Consider the following 11,004-nt stretch of genomic DNA (forward strand, 5'->3'; position numbering starts at 1 on the left):
TGGAGAGTTATAGTATAGGAAGTACGCTATAAAATACAGTGCACTCGATCATAAAATAACCAGACGACGATCGTTATTTTTCGTACGTAAATATAATTTTTTTATAATGTTAGTTTTATAAATATAGTTTATTCATAAATATAGTTTATTACATTATAAATATAACTTATTTATAATGTTTTTGCTCGAGTCAAAATTGGTAATTTGATTTGTTTCATTAGCGAATAGAATTATCGCATATTTTAACGTGATTTCTTAATAACGCATAAACTGGAAAAGATATCGCATTAATTATATGAAGAATTGGATCCCGATGAAACAAGTTTTCACATGTAATGTAGTTTACAATGTGGTGAACAAAAGGTGTCATGGACACAAAGTAATAGTGGACAGTTTTCGAGCTGCGGTGTATCAACAGTGTAAACTTGTGCTCACATAGCACCTTTGATGTATCATAGTTCAAAAACTATCTATTATTGAGCCTTCTATGACATCTTTTGTTCACTACATTGTACTATATTAAACTATATTATTTGTGAAAACTAATAAAATGTACCGGAACTCAATTTTCCATATAATTAGGGAATTTTCTATATAATGCTGGGTCTTTTATCATAAAAGTTGTCCTGGGACCGAACTCAGAGACATATTCTTAAAAAATATCGAAGTTCCCATGGCATTTGATTACATAATTCAAAAATTCTGCATCGTATTAAAATAATCACAGCATCTGTGCATTTACAAGTCCACATTTCCAAGTCAAGTAATCGATAACTTACTTCGCCGAAGGCTGAACAATTCCGCGAACGTGCGGATTGCTTCGTCGATCGTCGTGGTTGTGAAACACTTCTTCAGTCGTAGAAAATTCACCTGGTGTGATGAGCCTGTTCACTTGGCGAGTAGCCGTGCCGACTGCGTGGCACGCAATCACCAAGCAAGATTAACGCCGCGAGTACCTGGCGGCTAATTGAAAGAGAACCGCGGTACGGGCAGGATATGCCACATGCGGGATATACTGTCAGCGGAATCTAATAAGCGCCGGGACCAGAGTATACATGAGGTCGGGGATTCTTCTTTCGTTTCGAGCGAAATCGAATTGCCGTCATCCCCCGTGTATACAATCGCGATGCACACGGAAACGGTGCGACCACACCATAACGGTCCTTTCGCCCATCCTCCCCCCCCCTCTCTCTCTCTCATACACACACATACACACACTTTGTTTCTCTCTCTTTCTCTCGTTCTCTTTATCTCTCTCTATCTCTCTCTTGCTCTTTTGTACCCACTCCCTGCTTCTATCGTTCGTCTCACTTCCCGCAACGAGATTATGGTAATTGACTATCCGACTTGGAAACCCCCATCAGGCATATCAATTACGTACGTATGCATCCCAACCGGGAATTTGCCTTTGATCCGCTCAAACTCCGCGGTAACACAATTCACGCCTGCGTCTAATCTCAAATGGGATTGCCTGATGGCACAAGGGACTATCGAAATGGGCTTTTCCGACTTCGCGGGGCCGCGAAGTCCTTTCGGGACCGTCGCGCATTGCGAAGGACCCTCGTGGACAAAATGTAATACGGTCGTTTTTGTTCCTTCGCATAAGTCGAAGAGGCGAATCTTGATAATTACAGATATATGTAGCCGTACATAGACGTATTATACGATCGATGATGTTAAATGTTAATGTAACTTCGACAACTTACTGTAATAAAATCTTATACTTAAAAGTGCTTTCCATATTTATACACTGAAACAAAAATTTGCAAATTTTAAATAAATGTTTATTCCAATATATATATATAGTACTAATGAAATATTTATTTATAGTAAATAAATATTTATTCAAAATATGACAGTTATGTTTAAATCGAATAAATATATATTTACATTTAGTAAATATTTCGTTAGTACTATATATATATTGGAGTAAATATTTATTTAAAATCTGCAAATTTTTTTTTCTGTGTAATATCGTATGCACCTTAGCAACGAAGCTATTCGTAGAATCTATGTGTCTATGTTACAAATTTAGAAAGAATATATATGAATTTATAAATTAATACATTTTTTTCATACAAACGTAAATGAACGTATATATTACACACATTTTGATGTGAAAATAAAAAAATTTAATTGATTTTATGAAACTAAGAATTTATTATATATTAAAAATTTATTTCTTTTTATAATCCTTATACATAACTCCGAATATACATATAATCACGAATTCACTATCAGTTTGAAGAAATAAATCGAGGTACTTCTAGGTAGGTACTCATATTTATTATCGTTCATTTAATTCAGGGATTCAAGAATGCGACTCTTCATCTCTTACCAAAATTTACTGGTACGCTTTTAGTTACGCCAAATCCAGCGGATGCGACTATAAACTACTGTAATTCGTTGTAAACTAAGTGGATCATTTCTATGATAAATCGTACAAACGTTGAAATTTAAAGTGGCGTTTATGCGAACAGGCGTTCTCTTCTTAAATTACTTTTTATACTACATTAAGCTTCCTAAGCATCCGATAATATATGAAATTCATAGTAAAAGAGTATATACATCTTAAGACGTACCTAAAATTTATAACAATCGATTATAAAAGATTTTAATTCTCAAAATTAAATTATATTTAAAGAGATATATTTTACAAGAGAAACAAAAATAACTTTGACAAAACATTTTATTTGTTTTAAAATAGTTTTTGTATACATAATTTTATATGACAACTTTTATATACAATTTTATTATATATTATAGATTATTATTATTGTTGCGTAGAAAAAATCATAAAGTGAATGACGTTGACGATATGGAAGAGATTATTTAAGCAATATTTTTTATGCAGAAGATTAGACTGATAGTTCAACGTTATCGTTATAATTTATAATATAAATCTCGATATTCGCTAGTAAGTTGATATCGCATAAGAAAATATGAATTGAGAACCACGACGATAAATCGATGTTTATATTGAACGTGACTTAAGAAATTCAAACCAAGATATTTCTTTCCATAACATTGAACATATCAATACATCCCGAGATAACATTCGGTACAGAAATTTATTAGCATGAAAAATGGCAGATAATTTATTTACTAGCTCACATCAATTGCTCGTCTCTTCGTTTCGCGATCGATATATAATAATTCGGACATCATGGAGTTTCCGATTAAAGTTTGCACTTTTATTATATTTATTTACTAAATAAAGTCACATCTTTTTAACGATACGTAAACAAGTGCGATTAACTCCGTCAGATTAAATAAAATAATTCTAACAAACATTGATTTATATTCTTTTATATAGCAAATAATCTTATCGTTCAGGAAGTGATAGGAAAAATATGGCATGAATGAAATAAAATAAGAAGAAAAAATAAAAATGAAACAATGAAAAGATAGAAACGAAATAAAAATTATAAAATACGATAAAGTTAAAACATATTCAGATTATTTGAAATCAGAGATCATGCAATTATAATTACACGGACTCTCAATTTTTAAAATACAGAAAATAATAAAAATAAGCCTAATGAGAGTCAGCGCGGATAAAAATAAGCGCAAATTTTGAAGAATAGAAATTATTTACTCCGAAAAATGTATGATGTCTTCTGCATTTTAAATTGAACGTTTCAACTCTCTTTGGATACTACATTATTATGCCACCTACTATAATAGATATCATTCCATCGATCCGCAACCTAAAGTCGTCGCTTATTCGGACAGCGTGACGCACTTCATCGTTTTCGTGCTTCTTCTGATCGGGCGCCACGTCCGCGGCGTAACGGAGTAAATCGTTAGATTTATGGTTCTTCCGCGGTTCCACCCTTTCCCTGTAGGGCCGCGGCCACCCTCGGCAATTCCGTCTCTCTTCCCTTTCACCCTCTCCTTTTCTCGCTCGTGCGATCTCCCCATCCCCGTGCGCGGCAATTCTCCCCGTGCAAAAGCCTGCATCCTATACCTTTCGTTTGTTTCGGAATTTATCGAGCGTCGAGCGTTTTTCCTCGTACGAGCAAAAAGCGAGATCGGATCCGTTTCCGCCGAAACCGTTCCCGGTTTTCAACCGCGGTGATCGACGAGAGGAGTGCCCGGGTGAATCTCGTCGCGCACCGCTGCGGGCGACGTGCTAATCGGAATATATCGATATGATATACTTGCAGAGAGTATCGTGACCTCCGCGCTGGGTTTCAGTGATGACGCTGAAGGTGGAATCGGTTAGGAACGCATTAAGGTGCACCCTCGAGATTAATCGAGGCGAAGAATTAGAGTACGTGCCTGGATATCATTAAATTAGAGAAAGCATCGAATGCTGCATCGATAAGAAAATGTGCTTGCTTTGCATTAACAAAGCTAATGATATGCGGTGGTGGAAAGTGACGGCATGTAGATAGGATTTGACTGTGAGATAGGATTTTAAAGATTTTGCTTTCGTCTGGATGTTACAAATACGAGAAAATTTCGTGGAATTGGTCGCCGCGAGCAACATCATACGATCGGTTTTATCGGTTCTGCGTCTGTAATCTATTTGTTATATCGAAAAAGAAAGAAAATGAAGTGTAACAATCGTCAATACAAAAACTTGTATGTGTTGCGAATATATGATATATATATATATATTCCAGGAGAAAGCTGTATATTCGAAATACATCGATGGACATTACGTATATACAGAACACTTCAAAAATTAATAAGAATCTTATTTTAAATCATACATGTGAGAACACAACTAATATGAATTAAAAATTAAATGTCCGAGTAAATGTCTATAACGGTCGAAGCTGAATCTTTGATGTTTAAATAATTTAATGTGAGAGAGAGAGAGAGAGAGAGAGAGAGAAGAATTATATATATACTATATATATATACATGCATATATATCATATTTATAGTCATTGAAAATTATAAGATTCTTATGTAGTATGTAATTTAGAACCTAAGATATACTAATAAAAGCATAAGAGAGAAGAAGATATAGGACAAATGAATAGTGCGAGATAAATATCTAAATTTCTATTTAAAATTCTAACACATCATTAAAACTCGGAAGTAAAATCGAAAGCTTGAAAATATTATTTCAAGAAAATTATGAAAACTTTGAAAGTGTCAACAATGTTATAACTGAAATGAGACAACTGAAATTAGCGTAAGCCAAATATTAATATGATCTCTTATCATTGATGATAACCGCGCATTTATTTTTTACTTTGATTAGTCAAATCTTTATCGATTTTTAATATTAATATTTGTAATTAGAGAATAAATGAAATTTAATGTCTACAATTAAATTAAATTCTCGTTCATATCGTCACAAAACATTTCAATTTTTAATGTTTATGTATTTGGAGCTTTGATGTTTACAATAATTTATTGATATAAAGAGCTTATTAATTTTTATTTAAATATTCACATTTATTTTTGTATTTTGTTTTTAATTTTTTAATTATTTTGTTTTATAATTTGTGTATTCTATTTCTGCTATTACATATAATATAAAACAATTTTTTTAATATAACGAATGTTATACAAAATTTTATAAATATTCTTAGTCTAAAATAATATATTTATTAATTATTTCGCGATATTAATATATTTAATATAATTGAGTTCATTTTTATTAGATATACTCAAAATTTTTAGATAAGGATGGTAAATTGACTAACAGAGAAGCATTGAACTTTCCGGCCAATACGATGTCCGTATGAAAGTGAATGCCACTTTTAGGCTTTTGGAAATTTGATACAATTGTCAATTACATGCTATATTGCATGCCGTTTAGTTGTTCATGTCATCAGTTAGAAAGAAAAAATCCTAATAATGCGGTGAATTTCAAATTTTCATACACGCTTTAATCGCATAATCTAATTCTGATTTCTAAAGTTCTCTATGCGATCTTTCAATGTGGAGAAAGGATTCAATGTCCAAAAAATGTATATGCAAAACTTTTTCTAGAATTGAACCATGAAAAATTACAAAAATGCATCAGTGAAATAAATATTTAATTCTTATTTCATGGAATATTTTATGGAATTTATCTATTATGAAAAAAACGGTCTTTGAATGTTTACCAGATTCATCACTATTCATTAATTATAAATAAAGAATTCTTTATACATAACATATAATCTCTATATATTTGTATATACATATAACAGTTTGCTTGAACTGAAATTGTATAAATTCACAAAAAATTGACACGAAGATCCGCCTTGATTGAATATAGCATTTTCCATTTATTTGTATTTAAAATAATATCTTCTGGAAAAAATCTATATAAACTAATCTATATAAACGAAGAATCTTTTATTTTATACAAACATACTATAATATAGATGTATATAATGATATGTATGTTTACTTTTTCATCGATGGCAATTATTTGATTAGTCAATATCTTCTTATCACATACTGAATATTAATCTATTATAGTCATCATATTAAATACTGATACAATATTTAAAAGCTAAATGAAATCGGGATTAATATGAACAAATTAGGGCTAAAAGCAAGAAATGAGAATAAAGAAAAATTTTGCACTTTTATACAATATATTTAATTTGTACACACATTTAAATTGAGAGAGACTTAAATTAAGATAAATATATAAAAAAATGAATTAAAGAAAGCAACTTAAATTATCAAATTTAGATGACAAATTAAATTAATTAAAAACAAAACATAAAACATTATATTATATGTTTAGTACATTCAACTTGAGATCGAAAGAGGAAATTTTATAACGTTCTTTACAATTCTTTGGTTTTTACAATAAAATCGCTTTCTATGATCTAACCGTTATCTAAGTATTGGTCTGCAACTCAGGTAGCGAACATTGTACGTAAGTATATCGGCTTATATCTTATCGTTCGCGAGTTAAGCTGCGTCCAGCTTGCAGTAAAAGAGCAAGATCGAAATCGAGAGCGTACACTATGGTTAGCAGATTCGATCATCGTTCGCGATTACGGCGAGACTCTCCCTGTATGTCGATTTCGCTTCTATCGCGACTGTTTGATAAAATCGGTCGGTTCCGCCATAACGTTCACATATACACACACGCATACACATATGGTTATCCACGCACATTCGGGAAACAAAGTAACGATCAAAATGCTACTGCTATGAGAGCGCTAATGGCAAACGTTTTCTATCCAAATGGACGAGTTTCGAAATAGCATGTCGAAAATCGCTATCGAAGCTCGAACAATTGCCCTCCGCGATGTGACGAGAAATGGTTTAAATCTGCTAAAAGGATTGACGCGACGAGTTTAGTAGAGAAACTAAAATTGCGTGTGCTACAATAACACAACTTACTTATTTTATACATTGGAGACCAATTTAGAAGCTGTAAAAAACAATGAAAAATAACTACAACGTGTAACTGAACAATAAATTGGGGAATATAGTGCGGTGAATGTTATGTCAAGTAATTCATTTGTTTACTGTTTTATTTCGGATTAGCAGATATACAGTTATTGATTACCAATATGTCGTTTTAAGCAATTATAAATCTCAAAAAAAAAAGAAAAATAAATCTGTGGTGTTTAATACAATAAATATAATTAATAATTAATAATTTAATAATTTACATAATTTTTTAATTGTATTTTATCTTGTATCACGTTCTGTAAAAAGAACGAAAGTAGTAAATCTCAAAGAAAGACGACTGGAAATTGAGGCATGATTATTTTCATGATCGTTCGTTTTTCCCTTAAATTTTTCCAAATTTGGTACACCGACGGTTGCGTGGACGAGTAAAGGTTCGTAGTGATAAACTGTCGCAAAATAGCGGCGTAAAAATAAAAGTAACGATCAGGCTCCGGGCTACGTTGCAATCGGCGTTCAGACGTTTCCCATCGAAATGCTGGCTCTCAAAAAGAGCGCCAGGCTTCAGCTTTTAACTGGAAAGCCGGGTTTGCGCGGAACATGCGGAACCCCCTGGGCCCTGAATACATCGAATAATCTTCGATGTCGCTAACGAGAGTGCACCCCTCGCCAGGGGTATATAGGAGGTTCCGGTCCAAAGTTGTACCAACTCACGCCAACTTGCTATAATAGACGCCTAACGAGATAGCCGAAGCTGAACGCGAGCTATCGCTGTTTCGAGGAACACGTAGCTATCGTTAAATACGATGTAACAAATGTTAGGAAAAAAAGAGAGAGAAAGGATACTTGTAACATCAGGTCGCACGCTACTTTCTCGTTAATTCAAGAGAAGAACTTCGCAAAAGAAATAAATTGGAAAAGGGAAGGGAAAAAAAGTGAATCCTACGATTATAATAGAAGGTAAATTTTATAACTATAATAATAATTTATAATACTGTGACATAAAATTCAATCAATATAAATCTTAAAAAGGGTTACGTAAGCATTAATATCTAGATTAAAAATTAATTTAATCTAATTTAAATATGAGAGAAAATTTTTTTTGGACTGTTTCTCTTTCACTTCCTTTTTCCCTCCCTCTCCCTTCTTCCCTGTTCCTTCCCTCTCTTTCTCTCTTTATTTTCTTTTCTAAATAAATACTTTTAATATTGCTCATATATTCATTTACAACAAACCGTGGAAACTCCTATAACACGCGTGATATGATTACGATCATGATAACTGAATCCCAATGGCGCAGGTATAATTAACATGCATTAGGAACTTGACCATTGCTATCGCTAAGCAAAATCTGATCAAATTATTGGAACGCGCAGTACAATAGATACACTGTTAATAATGTTTCTTAATCATGCAAGATACGTGTGATACTAATCAATAATATATAATATATTCCTAAATTTAGATTATATATAATTTAACTAATAATAACGATGACAAGAATGACACTTTATTAAATATGTATTTAACACTGACTATAGTTTCATATCAATGTTAATGTATAATAATATTAATAATGTTTTAATATTCTACTATAAAGTGTATTTAATCAATAAAAATTTAAATAATTGAACTAAATTAATTGCAAATTAAATTAAATTTACTTTGGATCCCATTTGTTAACTCTTCTTGATCCAACTTCTTTGTTCTTATTTACTTCAAATCTTTAGAATTAATAAACCATTAAATACGTACAAAATTAAAAATACGTTTCAATAATAATTACAAGAATAAATCAGAATTTTATTATGCGGAATTTAATAATATTATTTAGGTTTATATAGTTTTAAATTAAAATTAATGCCTACATAAGATCTGCCAACAAGCGTGAACGTGCTGATTATAAAACTTTGAAATGTGCAATAGCAACCGAAAGCATAAAGACGTCGATTACGGCTCGTGACGATAAGATATTATGACTCTAATTGTTGATTAATGTTTGTACAGATCCGTGTTTCACATAAACTATCCTGATTCTTGCAAAAATATTAGCGTTAAAGACAGAGCAGTTAAAACCAAAGCGAACGATGAGCACGTAAACGATGTACATGTATAGTAAAGCGCGGCGACCCGTTCACGGTAAATTCACCTAAATGTAGACATAAAACATAAACCTAAAACGAGAATCGTAATGCAAGCAGTGTAGGAAATCCTTTTACCTTGCGCAATAATCACGCATCAGAGATTTAAAAAACAGAGATTTTTCTTTATATAGGATTTATTTATTTACATCATTTTTATTACTAGAAATTATCTCAACTTTTATATATTTAAACTTTTAAGTTTGACAAATTAGAATATTCGCTACGTTAAAAAAAGTTTAAATTTATAATGGAAATAGATATACATCCAGAAAATTTAAGTATAGACTCTATTAATATAAGTAAGACACACTATTTTACGTACTAATGTTATTTATCATCTAAGGATTTTCTACTTTACAAGCAATCTAGGTGTTATAAATATAATTGTTTATTAGATAAAATGTACCGCCGATTTCGTACTGAAGTATTGCCAGCTTCGAAGTTCGAACAAAACTTCTTATTTCATAGCGCAAAATACGGAAGCTGCCGTTTGTTCTGCACTACCAATGCAACGGACTCGTGTTTAGCAAATGCGGAGCGGAGATTTCAGCAGCTGTGGATTCTGATAATGGACAGTGGATATCAATGGGGGTGGCTGACGCTGGCGAGATAAGCGCGGTAGCACTGGTCACAATAACAGGTTGGGAAACGCTCGTTATTCAATGGAATTATGTAGCGAGTTTAGCAGACACGTTCTGACTCTATTCCTATGTTGTAAAAAGCATTAAGTGTTTAATATTGACATCGTTGGTCACCAGTGCATCTCACGGCGCTACCAACAAACTAACAAGAGAACCGTCGGGACTGTCCCTCACCGATTTTGATGGGTTTTGGATATGTTGTAGAGTATAAAAAAATATTAGACCCATATTACTTTTTATCAACGTATCTCAAGGTTTAGAAGGTGAAACATCCCCTCGAAGGATGGATTGTATTGTTCTTAGCATATAGCTTCGAAATTATGCGATATGTTAAAAAATATTTAGTACAAAAGTTTTATGGTATTTTGTGCACTATGTAATGGCGTATTCACTTTTCTTTAATATCACATTTTTTAACTTTCCTCCACCCCCACTCATTAATTTCCACCCCCTAAACCTTGAGATACGCTGATAAAAAAAATATTGGTCTAATATCTTTTTATACTCTACAACATATCCAAAGCCCATCAAAATCGATGAGGGACGGCTCCTACGGTTCCCTTGTAAGTGCCGGTGACTTCCATGGCATTCAAAGTGTTAAAATTGGTCAAGGATTAGAGTATCGGCCAAATTTTGTTCATAAAGGTGTTTTTCCGTCTATCTGTGACATGGGTTAAATTATTTAAAAAGTCTCAAAAAACTGTGGTGTTACTTATTGAGATATTGAACCAATTTAGTGGATGTTCCGATTAAACTTCAAAAATTGATAAAATAACAACCATCCTAATATGTAGAGGAAAGTCCCCGATACCGACATGCCACTACGTTTTTAGACAATATTTCTTAAATAAAAGATAAAAATAAAACTTTAAAAAAATAAATACAAATTA

This window comes from Mycetomoellerius zeteki, unplaced genomic scaffold, assembly GCF_001594055.1.
Source record: "Mycetomoellerius zeteki isolate Tzet28-1 unplaced genomic scaffold, Tzet1.0 scaffold19, whole genome shotgun sequence".
Taxonomy (NCBI): domain Eukaryota; kingdom Metazoa; phylum Arthropoda; class Insecta; order Hymenoptera; family Formicidae; genus Mycetomoellerius; species Mycetomoellerius zeteki.